Source organism: Grampus griseus, assembly GCF_964374135.1.
Source record: "Grampus griseus genome assembly, chromosome: 12".
NCBI classification, from domain to species: domain Eukaryota; kingdom Metazoa; phylum Chordata; class Mammalia; order Artiodactyla; family Delphinidae; genus Grampus; species Grampus griseus.
The window spans coordinates 22,694,375-22,719,302 of record NC_139006.1 but is presented as its reverse complement, the minus strand read 5'-3'; the positions used below and the strand labels follow the sequence as shown (position 1 = coordinate 22,719,302).

At 42.0% G+C, this 24,928-nt stretch overlaps 1 long non-coding RNA gene across 3 annotated transcripts in view; it reads left to right on the top strand.

The window, feature by feature from the left end:
• The first annotated feature begins 5,390 nt into the window (after positions 1 to 5,390).
• Positions 5,391 to 24,928, top strand: part of LOC309830717 — a 68,983-nt gene continuing 49,445 nt past the window's right edge. For all 3 annotated transcript variants that reach the window (XR_014297524.1, XR_014297525.1, XR_014297526.1), the window contains exon 1: positions 5,391 to 5,618. This is a non-coding gene — a long non-coding RNA (uncharacterized lncRNA). The remainder of the gene's footprint in view (positions 5,619 to 24,928) is intronic.

The window sequence follows — 24,928 nt, the reverse complement described above, 5'->3', positions numbered from 1 at the left end:
ATTATTTACAATAGCCAAAAGGTGGAAACAACCCAAATGTCCAACAACAGTTGAATGGATTTTTAAAATGTGGTATATACAATGGAATATTATTCAGCCTTAGAAAGGAATGAAATTCTGATACATGTTGCAACACGGATAAACTTGAAAACATTATGTTAAGTGAAATAAACCAGACACAAAAGGACACATATTGCACGATTCCACTTATATGAGGTAGAGATACCTAAAGTAGTCAAATTCATAGCAACAGAGAATAGAATAGAAGTCACCAGGGGCTGGAGGGTAGAAAGAATGGGGAGTTCAATGAGTACAGAGTTTCTGTTCAGGATGATGAAAAATTTTTAGAAATGGGTAGTGGTGATGGTTGTACAACACTGTGAATGCACTTAGTGCCACTGAATTATACACTTAAGAATGGCTGAGATGATGAATTTTATGTAATGTACATTTTGCCACAATAAAAAGTATTAATATTTAAAATACATAGTTTTCAATTCTGTTGCTTCACTAACATAAAAAAGAAGTAAATTTCCCTTTTTCTTTTCAAAGGACTTAATTTATATTGTAGTTTCTTGTCAAGGTTTTATGGAGTTCTGACCAAAATATCTGTAGATAACCCACTTAAAGAAATTCCATTCTGGATCACTCAGGATAGCCTGTGACTTGTTTTTGTGTACAAATTAATGCAAGATTCTGGAAGATTTTGCAAATAAAAGAGGGCAGAATTATTTAAGGACACTGCCACAAGGTGGTGATAGAGATTATAAACAGGTAATAATTTCTCTCAAATTATTTCTTCAGAGCAGCACTAGGGGACACTCTTTTACAAGATTTTACATGAGGCTGAAACCACCTAATAGTCCTTTGGTCCTTAATGATTCCAAGGTACCTTTTGTTGACTTCAGATTATAACCTTCATTTCTGAGTGTAACCTGACCCTTTCTTAGCTTTTGGTGTTCTTCAAGGGCTCTGTCCTAGGAGCTTTTTTTTCTTTTTTTAACTTCTAAACACACTCCCTGGATGAACAAATACTTTCTTGTTTCAATTATATTTCTATTCTAACGACTCTTAGATGTATTCCCCCAACCTAGGTTTCACTGGGGAGTTGCAGATCTATACCTCTATGAGCCAGTTCCAATTTGATGTTCCCAGCATACCCAAATGTGAATTCTTTTGCCCGAAACCTATGTCTGTACCTTAGCTAAGTGAATGACAACATCAAATACCTAGATGCTCAAGCCTAAAAACTATGACTCAACCCTGTTCCCTCCCTCATTCCCACATCCATTCTCCTTTCTCAAGTGTCCACTCCTCACTTTATACACATTGTTGTCATCTATGCTTCAGATCAGATCAGCCTCATCTTTTGACTGGATTTCTTCAACCACCAGTCTGCCTGTCACTGGTCTTACCCTTCTCCAGTCTGTTCTTTGTATTGCAGCCAGAGTATTCTTTTTAGAGTACAAACTTGACTATGTAACTTCCTCAACTGAAATACTTCAGTGGCTCCCCACTGTCCTCAGGATGAAATCCAAACTCCTTACCATAGCCTCAAGATCTGGCTCATGCCTCTTTAGCCACATCTCTAACCATTTTCCCTTACACTTTTATGCATCAGCTATTCTTATCTACTTTAATTAACCTATATTCTCTCTAGCTTTCAGGCTTTTGTAATGTTCCTTCTGCCTGAAACATCCTCCTCCCTTTCCAATTCCTACTCATCTTCTAGACATGGCTTAGTATAAGTTTCTCGAGGAATTATTCCCTGGTTCACCACCAAGTCTGGGTTATGTGCCCATTGTAATATATTCGATATCATTGCATTTATGTATCCACCCCACCCTGCTGTGAGATAATGTGAGGGCAAAGTTGTATCTGCCTAGTTCATTCTATATTTTTTAAGTTTTTTTTTTAAGGTACAATTCAGTTGGTTTTAGTATATTCATGAAGTTTTGCAACCATCACTACCATCTAATTTCAGAAGATTTTCATTACGTTAAAAGAAACTCCATACCCACTAGCAATCACACCTCATTTTCCCCTCGCCTGACTCCTTGCAACCATTAATCTACTTTTCATCTCTATGGATTTGCTTATTCCAGACATTTGATATAAATGGAATCATATATAAACTTTTGTGTCTAGTTTAGCTCATTCTTGAATCCTTAGCACCATGACAGTACTGGAATAAAGTAGGTAGGTGCTCAAAAAATATCTGCTGAATCAATAGAGAAGTACTACATGAACAAGGAAAAAGTAAGGGTCTAGAATAGAATTACAGAATTTTAGAAGTAGAAGGAACTTTAAATGTCATCTAGTCCAAACATCTAATTTTCTAGATGAGAAAATCAAGGTCCAGAGAAGTCAATTGACTTACTCAAGGTCAATCAGAACTGAGAATAAAAATCAAGAAAATTTGACTCACAATTTAGGAGTTTTTCTATAATGACTCTGTAATGAAATTTCCCTTGCTTTCATTCCATCTAAAATACTGCATTACCAGCACCTTCTTAGTTGTTGGGCTTGCTTGCTTATTTCTAAACATGGTAGGGTCTCTTTTTGGTGTCCTGAAATAAACTGGCTTCAGAAAGGCAAAAAAGATCTAAATAATTATTTTAAATAGCCAGGCTCCTTTCAACCTCTAACTATTCTGTTGCTACTGTCTTTTTCCCTTTGAGCAGGTGTTTTGTGGAGGTCTCCTATTCAAGTACAAACTCTGCTTAATTTTGAAAGCTCACAAGCTGACAGCCCCAGGAGGTATGACTCTACAGATCATGTACTCTCAGAGAATTACTCTGATATTTTTTTATCACCTTGTTCTAACTCATTATCTAAAACTTAAGAGATATTTCATAACTATGGGTTTTGAGAACAGAACTTTAACTTCCAAATGTCTTTGACTTATATATTTGCTTGTATATTGGATCCACAAACATCCGAAACTTCACAGGGCATCAATACATTCACTCTTATGCTTGATATGTCTACTCTGTGACAAGGATTATGATCTTGAGAAAAACAAAATTTCTTTTTTTTTTTTTGCGGTAAGCGGGCCTCTCACTGTTGTGGCCTCTCCCATTGTGGAGCACAGGCTCCGGACGCGCCGGCTCAGCGGCCGTGGCTCACAGGCCCAGCCGCGCCATGGCATGTGGGATCCTCCCGGACCGGGGCACGAACCCGTGTCCCCTGCATCGGCAGGCGGACTCTCAACCACTGCGCCACCAGGGAAGCCCAGAAAAACAAAATTTCTGTGTTTTCTCAGATAAGACTCACTCTGGGCTTACTTCTTGACCTACATCACAATTGCCCTATTTAAAATGGTGGCACAATTACTCTTTTACCCTTTTATGTGTGAATCCAAGATTCAGATAAAAATTAACCAGCTGTTGTTTAGTTTCTGAAGGCCTAAGCCACTTTTTTTGGGGGGGGGGGTGTAGGAGGCTTTCTGAGTGACACACACAAAAAAGTTTCATTACATTTGCCCAAAGACAATAATAGTTGATTTCCTAATACTTTTCACCCATCTTTCCCAATCTTCCAAAACCATTTTTTTAAAACAAGAAAATCCCTTTTCTATCAAATGTATAATGTCCAACAGCTAGATTCTAAAATGCAGCTAGATGACCTTCCATACATGTGTATGGTATGAAGGAGATGGCTTTACTCAAAGGAAGTACCTGTCAACATAAATGGGCTTAAATCAGAGTTGGAAGGGGGAGGAGGCATCCTCTAAAACTAATCCAATCCTTTCATTTTAAAGAAAAGTCAATTCAGTGGAGGAAGGATAGTCTTTTTAACAAACAGTGCTGGAACAACAGGACATCCATAGACCAAAAAACCCTGAAAACCTTCAACCTAAATCTCACACCATATACAAATATTAATTCAAAATGGATCATAGATTTAAATGTACAATATAAAACTATCAGTACAAAGAAGAGGAAAGTGAAGTCCAGTAAGGGAACATGGTTTGCTAAAGGTCACCCTGTGACTCAGAGGTTTCACAGAGTTTGCTCCCATAAATTATTATTCTCCATTTTAACAAATCCCATTTGGTCCTGTTAATTCCCCTACTCTGTGCTCACTCAGAGTAAATGGTTTCCACTATATTAACTGGGTATTTATTCATGCTCTTTTGGTTTTTTAATATCTTCTTCAGGCTACTTCAATTATTCATTCTATTCAACATTTACTGGGCGACTACCACGTGCTAGTCTTCGTGTAGGCTTACAAAGATGTAAAATACTGTTCCTACCTCAAGAGATTTATGGCCCAATGGGGGAGAAATTAGATTATTATCCTAATCAGTTTAAAACTCCTTTATGGGCAAGAACTGTACTTTTTCTTCATTTTCATCAGCCAAGTAACATGATGTACTGCACACCGAGTCCAGTGCTCTGCACAATTGAACACATTTCGGTGATTGGTTAATCTTGAGTTTCAAGACACTCTCTCCCCTGCACTGTTTGGGGAACTAAAGTCCATGAGATTAAACGGCAAATCCTGGATAAGGCGAAAGAGGAGCTGAGGTCATCCCGTGGGGACTCACACCTCTTGGTGTGCGCCAGCCATTGATTCTCACAGAACACCTCAATGGCTGGAGAAAACCTGACCTAGAAGATAGATAGCCCTCCCCCACAAAGCTCCCGATCCGACTGGTTGCAACACGCAGGTGTCGGCCGGAATAAGAGCTTGGCTGCCGACTGCCCGCTGCTGCGTCCTCACCTGGACTGATTCCTTCTTTTCCACCACCATTTCAATTTAAAAGCTACCTTGATAGTGGGAATGTGAGTGTTCCCAGTACAATTCTTTCCACCCCCGCACCCCACTTCCCCCACCCCCAGTAAATGTGAAATTTTTCATCATCAAGCTTTGGGGAGGGGGGTGGGGAATGCTACCTAGGGGTTCCTCTTTGTCCTTCCCCTCAGCCCCGGCCTTCCCGCTACTCCTCAGAATACTTCGGGCCTCACAGAAATACTTTCAAATCAAACTTAAAGCCTCGAGGAAAAAGAAACGTAAAGGGAAAAAAATAACCTAAGAGGAAAAAAAACCCCCCCAAACTCTAAGAGAACTAACGACGCTCAAGCGCCGTTTTTCTCCGTATGCCTCGCATCTGGACAGCCCTCACCTCAGAGGGTCGACACCTCCCAGTGAGAGGGACTCAACGGCCTTTTCCGGCTCAAACTCTCCCTCGGGCTTATGAATAAGCAACGAGACCTTCCTGGGCGGGGCGAGACGCTTCATGAATAATTCATTACTTCTGCTCGCCTGATCGGCCCACCTCGCTCGGTCTCATGAATATGCAAAAAGAGGCGAGCGACGGCTAACGCGCCCCCAGCAAGCCCCGCCCTCCACGCCTGGCCTCCTGGCGCCCGTGAGGAGGTGGTTCCCTGCTCACCTGGCGTCAGGCCTCCGGCTCCAAGGCTCTCCTCCGGCGTTTCCCGCCCTTCCGAGGGTTCGCCGGGCGCTCCCGGGCCTGAGGGACCCGCACCGAGCTCGAGGCGCCGCACACGGACCCCGACGGGGCCTTCGGCTCGGGGCTGCTCCGCCTGGGCAACCCTTACGTCGAGGACAGCCTGCTGCCAGCCTCCCTGAGGAGACGCCTGCCCGCCGAGGTGAGGGGGGGCGGGGAGGACTTCAGAGGGGCCTGGGTTAGAGCCTGCGGGGCCGTGGGGTTAATGCGGGCCAAGGGCCCGCCGGGGGTGGGGGGTGAGGGGTGGTGGGTGTGGGAGGGGAGGCTAGAGCCTGGAGGGACCGCGTCAACGCAGAAGGGCGGTAGAGGCCCAGAGGACAGAGGTTTCGCCCGCAGGAGGGCATCTCTCCACTTCTTCCCTGTATGGACCCCCACTTTGCATTATTTTTAATATTCATTGGTAATTATGGAAATAAAACACGAATATGTGCTCCTCTTACACTGCCTCCTAACCTGGTCCCCTGCGCAGAGGCAACCCCAGTGAGCAGTTGGGTGTGGGTCTCCGCAGGTCCCTTTCCAACGGGTTCAGCTACACATCTAGTATCTTGTGGGGCTTCTCAGCGGTTTGTGGAGCCCCTGGAACCTCTGCAGTGTGGTTTCCTGAGAGAGTGGATGAAGCAGTGGGTCACTTGAAACCTGTTTTTACTTTGTTTCCACAGTAAAGGAAAACAAAAAAAAGATTCAAGTTTGTAAAAACATGAGTTTATAACCTAATGACTAAAACCAAACTTCGGGCAGTAAATTCCTTCAGTGCAGGTTTTCTCAATCTCAGTAGTAGTACCCTCCCCACCTCAAATCATTTGACAACCCAAAATGTCTCCAGACGTTGTCAAATGCCCCCTGGGGGACAAAATGGCCCTTAGTCAAGAACTACAGCTGACCCTTGAACAACTGGGGGGTTGGGGGTGCTGGCAGTCTGCACAGTCAAACATCTGCCTGTAAATTTGTAGCCGGCCCTCCTTATCTGAGGTTCGGCATCCGAGATTTAAACCAGCTGTGGATTGTGTAGCATTACTGTAGTATTTATTGAAAACAATCCACGTGTAGGTGGACCCGCGCAATTCAAACCGGTGTTGTTCAAGGGTCATCTGTACTGCTTTAATTCTGTACTTTCCAGAAGTAACTGCTCTTTAAAACAACCATGCAGATGATCTGTCTGCTCCAGCGCTTTCCAGCCTCGGCATTTTCCTGCTTCCCTCGAGCTGAACCACTAGCCCCTGTGTGCTGGCTGTGCTCACTTGAGGTCCCAGTCAGCTAACCACTACCATCTCCAAAGGGCCTTCCCTATGTTGAAGTCCACCCCCCTACCACACCGCATGCACACACACACAGAGTTATTCTCTCTCATTATCACTCTGTTTTCTTCCTAGAACTAATCACAATCTGGATTTCATTTATTTGTTAACCTGGTTTTCTTTCTTCACCACCTAGAATGCAAGTAAGCTTCATTAGAGGCCTGATCTCTTCAGGTCACCCCAGGATCCCCAGTGCCCAGCACAGTAATCAATAAACTTGGTGGACTGAGACAATAAATTACCCTCTCTTCCTCCCAAGAGTTTCTGTGGAGTTTCTCCTACTCCTTTCCATCCACATTCCCTTCTGGGCTCCTCTGTGACCTTTGTTTAGAACTAAAATGGATGAATGAGCTCCTAGGAACTGCGGGTGAAGCCTTCACTTTTCCCACTGACTTATCCACTCTTTGAGGGCAGAAACTGTCCTTTACTATGTTCATTGAAGGTATTCATATTGTTGAATGAACTAATTGATGACTTAAGGAAAAATATTAGACAATTAAAAATTGATCATGCTAAAAGGGGCTTTAGAAATTATCAAAGAACTTCACAGATAAGAGTTTAGGTAATTTGCTCAAGGTCCCCAGGCTTGTTGAGAGGCCAAGTCACAGGTGGAACCCATGGTATCACACCTCTCATTTCAAGGCTCTTTCTTATCTCCAGCCAGTCTAGTTTCTGATTACTTTTCTGTGAACCTGACTTACAGCTCAAACACAAAAATCCCAAGCCCAAGACTTTTTTTTTTTTTTTTTTTTGGCTGCTTTGGGTCTTCGTTGCTGAGCATGGGCTTTCTCTAGTTGTGGTGAGCGGGGGCTACTCTTCGTTGCGGTGTGCAGGCTTCTCATTGCGGTGACTTCTCTTACAGAGAAGCCTGCACACCGTAAGGAAGAGGTGGCTTCATTTGAGGAGCATGGGCTCTAGGCGTGCGGGCTTCAGTAGTTGTGGCGCACAGGCTGAGTTGCTCCGTGGCCTGTGGGATCTTCCCGGACCAGGGCTCGAACCCGTGTCCCCTGCTTTGGCAGGCTGATTCTTAACCACTGCGCCACCAGGGAAGTTCCAAGACTGACTTCTTGTCAACTAAAAGCTTTTGAGTTTGTATTCTTCATCTTTTGATTAAATCCAGCCCTGGGGATAATGGCCTAATAAACTCAAAAGTGCTATATGGTATTCAAACAATTTTCCATTTTCTTTTATGCGTTTCAGTGCTAAGCGATTGGAAATTGTCCCTGTCAAAACAAAGTATCTTGTTTGTTTTGGAATGGAAAAATGTACATTGTAGGAGAAAGTGATCATTGTTTAGAAATTTCCAAATAACCAGTTGTTAGTTTTGCCAAATCCTGTATCCAGTAGTAAAATAACATGTGAAACAGATGAAAATGTGGGGGGTGGGGGTGGGGGGAGGATCTTTTTTGAGATGACTTTTCATTGCCTAAAGTTGACCTTTCTCTCTTTAGACACGTGTGTTTCCTTTTTACGCTGTGTACCTGAAACAGTTGTCACTCATTAGTTTCTAGTTAAGACCCTTGCTTTTTGAGAACTAAAGACCATTCAGGGTTCCTTCTTTCCTCTTCTTGATCATTTTATATAGGTAGCACCTGGTTAATAGAGTCTTGTGGAGTCATGCTCTCAGCTTTTACAATTTTGCACTTTTTTTTCTGAGGTGTGTGACAGCACACTGCCTCACAGGAAGTAGAGATAGCTTTTGTCTGACTCATTGAAACTTTCCCCCATTGAATTCCGTTTAACCCTGGAAATCTTTTCCAAAAGATGGTTTACTCGAGGGTTATCAAAATAGACATATCAAATATAAAATGTATTCTCAGGAAGACATCTCTAAATCTTTCTCTCTCTTCAGTGCACATAATCATGATACCAAATACAGAGAAAAGAGATTGAGGTTTGGGGAGCAACTACTCTTAACATCATCAAAACTTCTAGTCATCATAAAGCTGACACCACCGTATTTATTCATTCATCAAACATTTATTTTGCACCTACCATTTATAAAGCACTCTGCTTGGCCTTGTGGGGACCAGAGAGATAATGACTTGGTCCCTGAGCTGTGGACGTTTACAGTTTAGTAAGAGAGGGAGACCTGTAAACACATTACTCACATAGGAAATAATTTGCAAATATTAATGGAGGTATAAATTATGATAGAGTGTAGAGAAGGAAGGTATGCATTGTGAATGGGGAATCAAGACAGCTTCACAAAGGAGGTGGCATTTTAGGAGGAGAATGTGTATATATAATTTCCTTTGCACATTTTTTGGCAGTGGTTTAGGCCACTTCAAACCAATAAAAGCAGACATTTTGCTCACCGCTTTAGAATTAGGAAAGAAAAGAAGATGTAAGATCCTTTCTTTCCACTCTTGTCAGCAACAAGCTTCTGAAAGCTAAATGTTGCCTTTGCAATCCCAGGTGCCTCACTCATGGTTAAGAGGAGAGCTCCAGCTACATTATTTTGAGCCCACTCATTTCTGCGTTAGGGTGTTATTTTCATTGGGGCATACATTATACAGTAGCCATGTGATTTTTTTTTTTTTTTTGGATCAGTGGTGTTTATAGAAGTGTTTATGAATTTGAAATCCTAGAATTTTAAGTATTACAGGGAAGGAAAGAGAGGCAAATGATTGAAGTTTTTAATCAAGCCTCTGTGTGTAAATTGGCTATGCTGCCTTACTAATTTAGGTATTTTTTAGAGAGAAAGGCAAAGATAAAGAATTGACAACTTGGCTTTAGCTTCTGAACTTGATCTATTTTTTGGCAGCCAAAGAGAAGCCAGTCGATAGGAAATAAGTGCCGACTATAAAATCTAAACATATGCTCCTGCTGCTTCTGCCCATACACTGTCAACCTAGAAAATATAATTCCATGCGTAGGTAGCAGTTTATTATGGCGTTCATGCCCACTCAAGAGTTGCATATCAATTTCTGCATCCTTTGAATTGATCTTTTCTGACTGGCAGAAGAATCTCCATGTGGATTGTGTGTTTCTGGGGAAAGCCTAGGTTTTAACGAATTGGAACGGGAAATGACAGAGGCTGTAAGTGACAGGCTGCTGCCTGCTTGAGTGCCCCGATTAAAAAATAATGTCAAGGAAGATATTGAATGCTCAAACATTATAGAAATGTTCTATTTGGCTACTTAGTTGCGTTTTCTGCTGACTGTGATGTTTTGTTGACAGGTAAGATTATGTTATTCCTCTTAATGTTTATCATTTAATAGAAAAGATTTCAAATGAAGTAGTTTTTAAACTGCCTTTCTGTGATTGCAACTTGGTACCTCTGTACAGAGATCTGAGATGAGGTGATGTTCAAAATTTGCCACACTACTGACAGCCCATATTTTGAGGCCCTTTACTTTCTACACATTTTGATGCTTGGAAAATGACAGTTACCAAAAATGGTTTAGAACTCCTATGAGAACATAGTCCAACCTCAGCCCCATGAGGGGCTTTTCTTCCCCTTCCTTTAGTTTATACTAACCTAATGATAAATGTGTAAGTACTAACCTCTGACTGAGACGGTGCCTAATTTAAGATTCAGAATACTTATGATCTTAGCATGAACTGAATGTAACGATACAAGACATCTGAGGCAGGCGTTTCTAACAACTCTCCTCATTAAACAAACAAAACCCAATTCCCTCCTGCCAAGAGAAAGGTTAAACAACTGGAAAGTGAGACATTACACAGAAATTACCAACATAGCTTTAAAAATGAAAGGGAGAAAGAATTGCAAGAAGACATCACTTAGAGGTTTGCTATAACTTACACCTAGGAAAGCTATACCAGAAAGCCAGATTTCTTTGAAAGTCATATTCTCAAATGTGCCAGGGGCTATGTTAGCCTCAGTCATGTTAGTGCATAGCACAGAAGATTTACCGTAGTTAGAGGCATTGGGAGAATTTAAAAGTATGACCTCATCAATAACCTGTGGATATACCCCCCACCAGCCTTTATTTGTTGAAGAGTGACTAGGCATAAGACTTACTCAATAAACACATTGAGTGAATGCACATATGTTATTGGAAGAATCCCAAATACCCAAGCAATTAACTGGGATACGTTCAAATTATGCATAATGGATTGATCTTTGAAAAGATGCATTGAAAACTTCCTATTTCTGTTGATAATATTTTTTTTCCATTTATCTAATTTGAAACCATTATCTGTGTGTTAACTTTTTAAAATATTTATTTATATTTATTTTGGCTGCGCCAGGTCTTAGTTGCGGCTTGTGGGATGGGATGGATCTTCGTTGTGGCATGCGGGCTCTTAGTTGTGGCATGCATGCTGCGGGATCTAGTTCCCCGACCAGGGATCGAACCTGGGTCCCCTGCATTGGGAGCACAAAGTCTTACCCAGTGGACCACTGGGAAGTTCCTGTGTGTTAACTTTTTATTCAGGTATAGTGTACATACAGAAAAACATCCTCTTTTTTCTTTTTATTGAGGTATAGTTGATTTACAGTATTATATTAGTTTCAGGTGTACAACATAGCGATTCAGAGTTTTAGATTATACTCAGTTTAATTATTATAAAATATTGGCTGTATTCCCAGTGCTGTACAATATGTCCTTGTAGTTTATTTTGTATATAGTAGTTTGTACCTCTTAATCTCCTACCCCTATGTTGCCCCTCCCTCCTTCTCTCTCCCCTCTGGTAACCACTAGTTCTCTATATCTGTGAGTCTTTTTCTATTTTGTTATATTCATTTGTTTGTTTTATTTTTTAGATTCCATATATGAGTGCTAACATATATTTGTCTTTCTCTGACTTATTTCACTAAGCGTAATACTATTCAGGCCCATACATGTTGTTACAAAGGGCAAAATTTTATTCCTTTTTATGCTGAGTAGTATTCCAGTAGTATTATGTGTATATGTGTGTGTATCACATCTTCTTTATCCATTCATCTGTTGATGGACACTTAGGTTGCTTCCATGTCTTGGCTATTGTAAACAATGCTGCTATGAACACTGGGGTGCATTTATCTTTTGGTGATTTTTTTTTTTTTTTTTTTTTTTTAGCAGTACGCGGGCCTCTCACTGTTGTGGCCTCTCCCATTGCGGAGCACAGGCTCCGGACGCACAGGCTCAGCGGCCATGGCTCACGGGCCCAGCCGCTCCGTGGCATGTGGGATCTTCCCGGACCGGGGCACGAACCCGTGTCCCCTGCATCGGCAGGCGGACTCTCAACCCCTGCGCTACCAGGGAAGCCCGCATTTATCTTTTTGAATTAGTGTTTTCGTTTTCTTCAGATATATACCCAGGAATGGAATTGCTAGATCACATGATAGTTCTATTTTTAGTTTTTCAAGGGACCTTTATACTGTTCTATACTGTTTTCTATAGTGGCTGCACCAATTTACATTCCCACCAAGAGTGTACAAGGGTTCCCTTTTCTCCATATCCTTGCCAACATCTGTTACCTGTGGTCTTTTTGATCATAGCCTTTCTGATAGGTGTGAGGCAATATCTCATTGTGACTTTGATTTGCATTTCTCTGATTAGTGATGTTGAACGTCTTTTCATCTGCCTGTTGTTCACCTGTCTGTCTTCTTTGGGAAAATGTCTATTCAAGTCTTTTGCCCATGTTTTAATCAGGGTTTTTTTTTAATTGAGTTGTATGGGCTGTTTATATATTTTGGATATTAACTTATTATTGGTCATGTCATTTGCAAATATTTTCTCCTATTCAGTAGGTTGTCTTTTTGTTTTGTCTTTGGTTTCCTTTGCTGAGCAAAAGCTTTTAAGTTTAATTAAGTCCCATTTGCTTATTTTTGCTTTTGTTTCCTTTGCCTTAGGAAACAGATCCAAAAAAAAATGGTGCTACAAATTATGTCAAAGAGTGTTCTGCCTATGTTTGCTTTTAGGAGTTTTATGGTTTCAGGTCTTATGTTTAGGTCTTTAATCCATTTTGAGTTTATTTTTCTATATGGTATGAGAAAATGTTCTAATTTCATTCTTTTACATGTAGCTGTACAGTTTTCCCAGTACCACTTACTGAAGAGACTGTTTTTTTCTCATTGTATATTCTTGCCTCCTTTGTCATAGATTAATTGACCAGAAGTGTGTGAGTTTATTTCTGGGCTCTGTTCTGTTCCATTGATCTATATGTTTGTTTTTGTGCTAGTACCATACTATTTTGATTACTGTAGCTTTGTAGTATAGTCTGAGGTCAGGGACTGTGATACCTCCAGCTCTGTTCTTTCTCAAGATTGCTTTGGCTATTCAGGGTCTTCGTGTTTCCATACAAATTTTAGAATTGTTTGTTCTAGTTCTGTGAAAAATGCCATTGGTAATTTGATAGGGATTGCACTGAGTCTGTAGATTGCCTTGGGTACTATGGTCATTTTAATGATATTAATTCTTCCACTCCATGAACACGTTATGTTTAATTTTTTTTTTTTTTTGCAGTACGTGGGCCTCTCACTGTTGTGGCCTCTCCCGTTGCAGAGCACAGGCTCCAGACGCGCAGGCTCAGTGGCCATGGCTCACGGGCCTAGCCGCTCCACGGCATGTGGGATCTTCCCAGACCGGGGCACGAACCCGTATCCCCTGCATCGGCAGGCGGACTCTCAACCGCTGCGCCACCAGGGAAGCCCCCCATGAACATGTTATATCTTTCCATCTGTTTGTGTCATCTTCAGTTTCTTTCATCAGAGTCTTATAATTTTCCAAGTACAGGTCTTTTACCTCCTTAGTTAGATTTATTCCTAGGTATTTTATTCCTAGATATTTTATTCTTTTTAATGCAATGGCAAATGGGATTCTTTTTTTTTAATTTTTACAAAAACTTTATTTATTTTTGGCTGTGTTGGGTCTTCGTTGCTGCACGCAGGCTTTCTCTAGTTGCGGCGAGCAGGGGCTACTCTTTGTTGCTATGCAGAGGCTTCTCACTGCTGTGGCTTCTCTTATTGCAGAGCATGGGCTCTAGGTGCATGGGCTTCAGTAGTTGCAGCACGTGGGCTCAGTAGTTGTGACATGTGGGCTCTAGGGTGCATCGGTTTCAGTAGTTGTGGTGCACGGGCTCAGTAGTAGTGACTCGTGGGCTCTAGAGTGCAGGCTCAGTAGTTGTGGTGCATGGGCTTAGTTGCCCTGCGGCATGTGGGATCTTCCCGGACCAGGGATCGAACCTGTGTCCCCTGCATTGGCAGGCGGATTCTTAACCTCTGCGCCACCAGAGAAGTCCTGGGATTCTTTTCTTAATTTCCTTTTCTGATCATTCATTGTTAGTGTATAGCAATGCAACAGATTTCTGTATATTAATTTTGTATCCTGCAACTTTACCAAATTCATTGATGAGCTCTAGTAGTTTTTTGCTGGTGTCTTTAGGATTTTCTATGTATAGTATCATGTCATCTGCAAACAGTGACAGTTGTACTTCTTACTTTCCAATTTAGATTCATTTTATTTCTTTTTCTTGTCTAATCATGTGGCTAGGACTTCCAATACTATGTTGAATAAAAGTGGCAAGAGTGGGCATTCTCGTCTTGCTCCTGATCTTAGAGGAAATGCTGTCAGCTTTTCACCATTGAGTATGATGTTAGCTGTGGGCTTATATATGGCCTTTATCATGTTGAGGTATGTTCCCTCTATGCCCACTTTGTGGAGAGTGTTTATCATAAATGGATGTTTAATTTTGTCCAAAGCTTTTTCTATATCTATTGGGATGATCATATGATTTTTATTCTTCAGCTTGTTAATGTGGTGTATCACATTGATTGATTTGTGGGTATTGAACCACCCTTGCATCCCTGGGCTAAATCCCACTTGATCATGGGATATGATCCTATCAGTGTGTTGTTGAATTTGGTTTACTGATATTTTGTTGAGGATTTTTTGCATTTATGTTCATGAGTGATATTGCCTGTAATTTTCTTTTTGTGTGATATTTTTGTCTGGTTTTGGTATCAGAAGGACGCTGGCCTTGTAGAATGAGTTTGAAGTGTTCCCTCCTCTGCAGTTTTTTTGAATAGTTTGAGAAGACTTGGTTTTAACTCTTCTCTAAATATTTGGTAGAATTCACCTGTGAAGCCATCTAGTCCTGGACTTCTGTTTGTTGGGATTTTTAAAAATTACCTATTCAATTTAATTACTGGTAATTGGTCTGTTCATGTTTTCTATTTCTTCCTGGTTGAGTCTTGGGAGATTGTACATTTCTAGAAATTTGTTCATTTCTTCTGGGTTGTCCATTTTATTGACATATAGTTGTTTGTAGTAATCTTATCCTTTGCATTTCTGTGGTGTTGGTTGTAACTTCTCCTTTTTCATTACTGAGTTTATTGATTTGAGCCCTCTTTCTTTTTTTCCTGAGTCTAGCTAAAGGTTTATCCATTTTATTTATCTTATCAAAGAACCAGTTCTTAGTTTCATTGATCGTTTCTATTGTTTTTTTAAGTCTCTATTTATTTCTGCTCTGATCTTTATGATTTCTTTTCTTCTACTAACGTTGGGTTTTGTTTGTTGTTCTTTTTCTAGTTCCATTATGTGTAAGGTTCAGTTGCTTATTTGAGTTTTTTCTTGTTTCCTGAAGTAGGCTTGTATAACTATAAACTTCCCTCTCAGAACTACTTCCCTCTCAGAACAGATTTTGGACTGTTGTATTTTCATTTTCATTTGTCTCTAGGTATTTTAAAATTTTTTCTTTGATTTCTTCAGTGGTTGTTTAGTAGTATATTGTTTAGCCTCCACATGTTTGTGTTTTTTGCAGTTTTTTCTTGTAGTTGATCTGTGGTTGGAAAAAGCACTGTGGTTGGAAAAAGATTCTTGATATGATTTAAGTTACTAAGACTTGTGGCCTAGCATGTGATCTATCCTGGAGAATGTTTCATGTGCACTTGAAAAGAATGTGTATTCTGCTGCTTTTGGATGGAATGTTTCATATATATTCCATTTGGTCTATATCTCTAAGGCAGTGTTTTCATATTGATTTTCTATCTGGATGATCTGTCCATTGATGTAAGTGGGGTGTTAAAGTCCCCTACTATTATTGTGTTACTGTCACTCTCTCTCTTTATGTTGGTTAATAATTTGCATTATGTATTTAGGTGCTCCTGTGTTGGGTGCATATATATTTACAATCATTATATTTTCTTGGATTGATTCTTTCTTTGTCTCTTATTACAGTCTTTGTTTGAAAGGCTATTTTGGCTGCTATAAGTATTGCCACCCTGGCTTTCTTTTGATTTCCATTTGCTTGGAGTACCTTTTTCCATCCCCTCACTTTCAATCTATGTCTGTCTTTAGATGTGAAATGAGTCTCTTGTAGGCAGCATATATATATGGGTCTTGTTTTTGTATCCATTCAGCTACCCTGTGTCTTTTTATTGGAGCATTTAGTACATTTACATTTAAAGTAATTATTGATAGGTATGTACTTAGTGCCATTGTTAATTGTTTTGGAGTTGTTTTTGTAGTTCTTTTTTTGTTTCCTTTCTTCTTTTGTTCTCTTCCCTTGTGATTTGATGACTATCTTTTATATTTGATGTTGGGATTCCTTTTTCTTTTCTGTGCATATATCTGTTACAGATTTTTGGTTTGTGGCTACCATGAGATTTATATATAGCAACTTATATGTATATGTGATCATTTTAAGTTGCTGATCTCTTAATTTCAAATGCATTTTAATGACCCTGAATTTACACTCCCCTCCCCTACAATTTACTGGTTTTGACATCATATTTTACACCTCTTTGTTTTGTGTATCCATTAAATACTTATTGTGGATATAGATGATTTTACTACTTTTGTCTTTTAATCTTCCTGTTAGCTTTGTACATGGTTGATTTACTACCTTTACTGTATATTTCCCTTTACCAATAAGCTTTTTCCTTCTGTAATTTTCATGTTTCTAGTTATGGCCATTTTTGCTTAGAGAAGTCTCTTTAACATTGTTTGTAAAGCAGGTTTGGTGGTGAACTCTTTTAGCTTTTGCTTGTCTGTAAAACTTTTGCCCTCCTTATCAAATCTGAATGAAAACCTTGCTGAATAGAGTATTCTTGGTTGTAGGTTTTTTTTCTTTCATCACTTTAAATATATCATGCCATGCTGAAATTTCTGCTGAAAATTCAGCTGATAGACTTATCCCTTGTACATAACTTGTTGTTTTTCCCTTGCTGCTTTTGATAGTCTCTTTATCTTTCATTTTCGCCATTTTGATTACAGTGTGTCTTGTGGTCCTCTTTGGGTTGATCCTGTTTGGGACTCTCTGTACTTCCTGGACCTGGATGTCTTTCCTTTCCCAGGTTATGGAAGTTTTCAGCTCTTATGTCTTCAAATATGTTCTCTGCTCCTTTCTGTCTTTCTTCTCCTTCTGGGATCCCTATAATGCAAATGTAAGTATGCTTCATGCTGTCCCAGAGGACTCTTAAACTGTCCTCTTTTCTTTTTGTTCTTTTCTCTGTTCAGCTTCAGTGATTGCCACTGATCCATTCTTCTGTATCTTCGAATCTACTGTTGATTCCTTATAGTGTATTTTTAATTTCAATTATTGTATTCTTCAGCTCTGTTTTGTTCTTCTTTGTATCTTCTCTTTGTTCATCTTCTTACTGTGTTCATCCATTCTTCTTCTGAATTCTTTATGATCATTACCTTGAACTCTTTATGAGGTAGATTGCCTATCTCCATTTCACTTAGTTCTTCTGGGTTTTATCATGTTCCTTCGTTTGGAACATGTTCCTCTGTTGCCTCATTTTTCCTAATTTGCTGTTTTTTTTTTTTTTTTTTTTTGGTGGTACGCGGGCCTCTCACCATTGTGGCCTCTCCCGTTGCGGAGCACAGGCTCCAGATGCGCAGGCTCAGCGGCCATGGCTCATGGGCCCAGCCGCTCTGTGGCATGTGGGATCTTCCCGGACCGGGGCACGAACCCGCGTCCCCTGCATCAGCAGGCGGACTCTCAACCACTGCGCCACCAGGGAAGCCCTTTAATGTGCTGTTTTTATTTCTATGTCTCTGGTGAGAGACATAGGTTATGTCTTTTGTTATGTTTCCCAAGTTTGGAAAAGTGGCCTTTTGTAGGAGACGTCCTATATGTCCCAGCAGTGCACTCCCCTCTGGTCACCAGACCTATGTGCTCTAGGGGTGCCCGCATGTGGGCTGCATAGGTCCTTCTGTTATGGTGGGCTGACTACTGTGGGCAGTCTGGTAGGTGTGGCTTGTCCCTGGTCCAGCTGGGTTGCTAGGCCCTGCCCGGTGAGGAGGCTGCTGGTCACTGGTTGGCAGGACCAGGTCATGAGGCAGCTGGCTGCAGAGCCCTGGAGGGTCCTGGGGCTAGTGCTGGCACACTGATGGACAGAGCCAGGTTTGGGGATGGTTAGTTGTGGGGCCAGGGTTCCTGGATCTAGTGTTGACCTACTGGTAGGTGGAGTCAGTTCCTGCATGGCTGGCTGTGGGTTTGAGGTGTCCCAAAGCTAGTTCTGGTGCAGTGGTGAGTGGGGCTGGATCCTGGGGTAGCTAGCTGATGAGACCAAGCTATCTTGGAGTTGGTGTTGGCCTGCTGGTGGGTGAGGATGGATTCCAGGGCTGCTGGCTGAGGGACCCAAGGTGTCCCAGAGCTGGGGTTGACCTGCCAGTGGGCAGGGCAGCGTGCAGGGGGTCCCAGGGCATGGGATGTCCTAGGGCTGGTGCTGGCCTTCTGGTGTGTTGGCTGGGTCCTGACAAGGCAGGCTGTGGAGGTATGGTGGTCCTGGGGCTGGTGTCTACCTGCTGTTGGGTGAGGTCAGGGCCCAGGGTATCAAAGTGCTGGTGCCTGCCCATCAGTGTGTGAAGCTGGGTCCTGGGCCTAGTGCCTGCCCAGTGGCAGGCAGAGCCAGGCCCTGTGGTCTCTGGCTGCAGAGTCCAGGGGTCCCAGAGCTGGTGTTGAACTGCTGGTGGGTGTGGCCAAGGCCCAGCGGTTACTGGGGCTAGTGCTGGCTCACTGGTAGGCAGAGCCAGTTCCCAGGATCTCTGGATGCAGGGCCCTGGGGATCCTGGAGCTGGTGTTGGTCTGCTGGCAGACATGGGCCATTTCCTGACACAGCTGGCTTCAGGATCTGGGGTGTCCCAAGCCTTGTATTGGCCTGCTGGTGGGTGGGACCAGATCCCAGGGTGGCTGGCTAAGGGGCCCAAGGTGTCTCAGAGCTGGTGTTGGCCTGCTAGTGGACAGGGCTGGGGCCCACGGGGTCCCAGGGCTGGTGCTGGCCTGCTGAAAGGTGGGCTGGGTCCTGCCATGGCAGGCTGCAGGGCTGTGGCGGTCCTGAGGCTGGTGTCCATCCACTCGTGGTATGGCAGGGGCCCAGGGGGGTCCTGGGGCTGGTGCCTGCCCACTGATGTGTGAGGCTGCTCCCAGGCTAGTGCCAGTCCTCTGGTGGTCAGGGCTGAGGATACTGGGGCTGGTGCCTACCTGCTGGTGGGCAGAGCTGGGTACCAGGGTCTCTGGCTGCAGGATCCTGGGGGCCCTGGAGTTGGTATGTTGGCCTGCTGGTGGGTGGGGCCGGGGCCCAGAGGGTCCTGGGGCTGGTGCCTGCCCACTAGTGGGTGGAGCTGGGTCCTGGGGTCTCTGACTGCAGGACTCTGGGGGTCCCATGGTTAGTACCTGTGCACTGGTGTCGGGGGCTGGGTTCTGGGCCCTCTGGTGGACAGGGCCTTATCCTGGGGCAGTTTTGGGCTCAGGAGGTCTTAAGGCAGCCTGCCTGCTGGTGAGTGGAACTGTGTCCCTGCCTGGCTAGTTGCTTGGCCTGAGGGTGCTGGTGCCAACAGGCTGGTGGGAAGGACTGGTTCCAGTGCTAATAGGCTAGAGGAAGGATTCCAAAATGGCACTTGCCAGCACCAGTGTCCACATGGTAGAATGAGTTCCCAGAATTGGCTACCACCAGTGTCTTGTGTCCCCAGGGTGAGCTCCGTTTGCCTCCTGCCTGTCCAGGAGACTCTCCAAGATCAGCAGGTGGGTCTGACCCAGGCTCCTCTTAAATCACTGCCTCTGCCCTGGGTCCTGGAGCATGTGAGATTTTGTGTGCGCCCTTTAAGAGTGGAGTCTCTGTTTCCCACAGTCCTCTGGGTCTCCCAAAAGTAAGCCCTGCTGGTCTTCAAAGCCAATTGTTCTGGGGACTCTTCTTCCTGGTGCAGGACCCCAGGACTGGGGAGCCCAGTGTAGGGCTCAGACTCATTGCTCCTTGGTGAGAACCTCTGCAATTGTAATTATCCTCCAGTTTGTGGGTCCCCCACTCAGAGGTGTGGGGCTTGACTGTACCGCTCCACCCCTCCTACTGGTCTCGTTGTGGTTCCTTCATTATATCTTTAGTTGAAGATCTTTTCTGCTAGATTCTGGTCTTCCTTAACAATCGTTGCTCTGTAAATAGTTGTAATTTTGGTGTGCCCATGAGAGGAGGTAAGCTCAGGGTCTTCCTACTCTACCATCTTGGCCTGAACTCCCACCATCCTCTTTTCTAAATATACTTTTTATTTACATATACATAAAATTCACCACTTTAAAGCATACAAATCGGTGGTTTTTAGTATATTCATAAAGTTGTGCAACCATCAGTACTAATTCCAGAACATTTTCATCACCCCAAAAAGAAACCACATGCTTATTAGCAGTCACTCCCCATTTCTCCCTCCGCTATCCCCTGTCAACCATTAATCTACTGCCTCTGTAGATGACTGTTCTGGATATTTCACATAAATGGAATCATACAATATATAGCCTTTTGTGTCTGGCATCTTTCATTTAGTAAAACAAAAGTATGATATTCATCCATGTGGTACCATGTATCAGTACTTCATTCCTTTTTATGGCCAAATAATATTCCACTGTGTGGGTATACCACATTTTGTTTATCCATTCATCAGTCGATGGACATTTGGGTCACTACCTTTTTGCTATTAAAAATAATACTGATGGGGCTTCCCTGGTGGCGCAGTGGTTGGGAGTCCACCTGCTGATGCAGGGGATGCAGGTTTGTGCCCCGGTCCAGGAGGATCCCACATGCTGCAGAGCGGCTGGGCCCGCGAGCCATGGCTGCTGGGTCTGCGCGTCCAGAGCCTGTGCTCTGCAACGGGGGAGGCCACAGCGGTGAGAGGCCCACGTACCGCAAAAAAAAAAAAAAAAAAAAAAAATCCTGATATGAACACTTGTGTATACAAGTTTTTGTGTGGATATATGTTTTCATTTCTCTTGGGCATATACCTAAGAGTGGAATTACTGGATCATATGGTAACTGTATGTTTAACTTTTTGAGAACCTGCCAAACTGTTTCCATACCACCTGCACCATTTTATATTCCCAGCAACAGTGTGTGAGTGTTCTGATTTCTCCACATCCTTGCCTTGTCCTTTCCATCTCCCCAACCCTTTTTTGTTTGTTTCAAGCTATCCTAGTGGATGTGAAATGATATCTCATTGTGGTTTTGATTTGCATTTCCCTATTGACTAATGATGGTGAGCATCTTTTCATGTGCTATTTGGCCATTTGTATGTCTTTGGGGAAATGTCTATTCTAATCCTATGTCCATTTAAAAATTGGTTTTTTAAAATTGTGCTTGTAAGCCTTTACATATTCTGGATACAAGTCCTTTAAAAGATATATTTTCAAATATTTTATCCCATTCTGTGGGTTGTCTTCACTTTCTTGATGGTGTCCTTCAAATCACAAAAGGTTTTTTTTAATTTTGATGAAATCTAATTTATTTCTTCTCTTGTTGCTTGTGCTTTTGCCCTCCTATCTAAGAAATCATTGCCAATCCAAGGTCACAACGATTTATGCCTGTGGTTTTTTACTAAGAATTTTATACTTACATTTAGATCTTCAGTCCATTTCGAGTTAATTTTCATATATTACGTGAGGTAGGGATCCAACTTCATTCTTTTGCATGTGACTATTCACTTATCCAAGCACAAATTTGTTGAAAAGACTATTCTTTCTCCCGTTGAATTGTCTTGTTACCTTTGTTAAAAATCAATTGACGGGGGGCTTCCCAGGTGGCGCAGTGGTTGAGAGTCCGCCTGCCAATGCAGGGGACATGGGTTCGTGCCCCGGTTCGGGAAGATCCCACATGCTGCGGAGCGGCGGGGCCCATGAGCCATGGCCGCTGAGCCTGCGCGTCCGGAGCCTGTGCTCCGCAACGGGAGAGGCCACAGCAGTGAGAGGCCCGCATACCGCAAAAAAAAAAAAAAAAAAAAAATCAATTGACGGGGCTACCCTGGTGGTGCAGTGGTTGAGAGTCCGCCTGCCGATGCAGGGGACACGGGTTCGTGCCCCGGTTCGGGAAGATCCCACATGCTGCGGAGCGGCGGGGCCCGTGAGCCATGGCTGCTGAGCCTGCGCGTCCGGAGCCTGTGCTCCGCAACGGGAGACGCCACAACAGTGAGAGGCCTGCGTACCGCAAAAAAAAAAAAAAAAAAAAAAATCAATTGACCATCAATTGTGAGGGTTTATTTACATACTCATATTTCTTTTCTATTTATATATATGTCTGTCCTTTTGTCACTACCGCACTGTCTTGATTACTGTAACCTTCTATTAAGTTTTGAGATCAGAGAAGTGTGAATCTTCCAATTTTGTTCTTTTTCAAGATTGTTTTGGCTATTCTGGATCCCTTAAATTAATTTTAGGATCAGCTTGTCAATTCCTGCAAAAAAGGCAACTGGGCTTTTGATAGGGATTGCACTGAATCTGTAGATTGGGGAGTATTGCCATTTTAATAACATTAAAAATTTTGATTCATGAACACGGGTATCATTCCATTCATTTAGATCTTTAATTTCTTTCAATGACATGAGTAGTTTTTGTTGTACAAGTCTTGCACTTCTTTGGTTAAATTTATTCCTAAGTTTTTTATTCTTTTTCATGCTTCTGTTAGTTTGCTTGGGCCGCCATAACAGAAAAACCATGGACTACTTGACTTAAACAACATAAATTTTTTCACAGTTCTGGAGACTGAAATCCCAAGGTCAGGGTGCCTGCAGGGATGCTTACTGGTGAGACCTCTTTTTGGCTTGCAGATAGCCACCTTCTCCCTGTGTCTTCACATGCATTTTCCTCTGTGCATATGTGGAGAGACTGAGATCTCTGTGTCTCTTCTTCTTATAAGTACACTAGTCCTGTCAGATTAGAGCCTCATTCTTATGACCTCGTTTAACCTTAATTACTTCCTTAAAGGCCCTATTTCCAAATAAAGTCACATTGGGCATTAGGGCTTCAATATATAGCTTTTGGGGGGCACAGTTCAGTCCATCACAATGCTAATGTAAATGGAAATGTTTTCTTAATTTCATTTTCAGATTGTTCATTGCTAGTGTATAGAAAGATAATTAGTTTTTATGTATTGATCTTGTATCCTTTAGCGTTGCTGAACTAGCTTATTAATTCTCATAGTTCTTGTGTGTGTGTGTGTGGATTTTCTACATGTCATTGCAAATAGAGCTGGTTTTACTTCTTCCTTTTTAATCTGGGTATCTTTTCTTTCTTTTTCTTGCCTGATTGCCTGGCTAGAATCTCCAGTACTATGTTGACTAGAACTGGGAGGAGTGGATATCTTTGTCTTGTTCCTGATCTTAGGGGAAAGCATTCACTCTTTCACCATCAGGTATGATGTTCACTGGGGTTTTTTCATAGATGCCCTTTATCAGGTTGATGGAATTTCCTTCTATTCTTAATTAGTTGAATGTTTTTAGCATGAAAAGGTGTTTGATTTTATACACATATTGTATTCATGCTTTTTTATACATATATTAAGACAATCATGTGGTTTTGTCCTTTATTCTTTTAATATGTATTAAATTGATTTTCATATATTGAACCAAACTTGCAACCTCAGGATAAATTCCATTTGGTCACAGTGCATAATCCTTTGTATCTATTGCTGGATTCAGTTTGCTAGTATGTTTTAAGGATTTTTACATCTAAATTCATGAGGAATATTGATCTGTAGTTTTCTTTCCTTGTGATTTTTTTATTTTTTAAATATTTATTTATGCATGCTGCTCAGGGTCTTAGTTGCGGCACACGGACTCTTAGTTGTGGCGTGCATGCGGGATCTAGTTCCCCAACCAGGGATCGAACCCGGGACCCCTGCTTTGGGAGTGTGGAGTCTTACCCACTGGACCACCAGGGAAGTCCCCCTTGTGGTATTTTTAAATTTGGTTTTGGTATCAGGGTGATACTGGCCTCATAGAATGAGTTGGGCAGTATTCTCTTTCCTTTTATTATTTTTTTTAAGAAGAGTTTGTAAGGGACTTCCCTGGGGGTCCAGTGGCTAAGACTCCATGCTGCCAATACAGAGGGCCTGGGTTTGATCCCTGGTCAGGGAACTAGATCCCACATTGCTGCAACTAAGAGTTCGCGTGTCGCAACTAAAGATCCTGCATGCTGCAATGAAGATCCACATGCTGCAGCTAAGACCCTGTGCAGCCAAAAATAAATAAATAAATGTTTAAAAAAAAAAGTTTGTGAATTCTTGTTTATGTGTTTGGTAGAATTCAACAGTGAAGCTATCTGGTTCTGGGCTTTTCTTTGTGGGAAGTTTTGATTACTGATTCAATCCTTTTGCTTGTTATAGACCTATTCAGACTTTCTTTTTCTTCTTGAGTCCATTTCAGTAGTTTGTGTCTTTATAGAAACATTTCCATTTCATCTAGGTTATCTAATTTGTTGGCATACATTTGTTCATAAAATTCCCTTATAATCCTTTTTATTGATGTAAGAGTGATTATAACATCCCTCTTTCATTCCAGATTTTAGTAATTTGAGTCTTTTCTTTTTTTCTTGGCCTTTCAAGCTAATGATTTGTCAAGTTTGTTGATCTTTTCAAAGAATCTACTTTTTATTTCATTGATTTTTCTATTCTCTACTTCATTTATTTCTGCTTGAGTGTGTATTGTTTCCTTCCTTCTGTTTCCTGTAGGTTTAGTTTGCACATCTTTTTTTTTTTTTAGTTTCTTAAGGTTTGCAGTTGGGTAATTAATTTGAGGTCTTTCTTTTTTAATATAGCATTTATAGCTATAAATTTCCCTCTAAGCTTTAGCTGCATTATAACTTTTGATACATTGTGTTCTTGTTTTCATTTATCTCAAAGTATTTCCTAATTTTCCTTGTGATTTCTTCTTTGACCTATTGGTTATTTTGGAGTGTGTTGTGTGATTTCCACGTATATGTGAATTTCCCACATTGCCTTCTG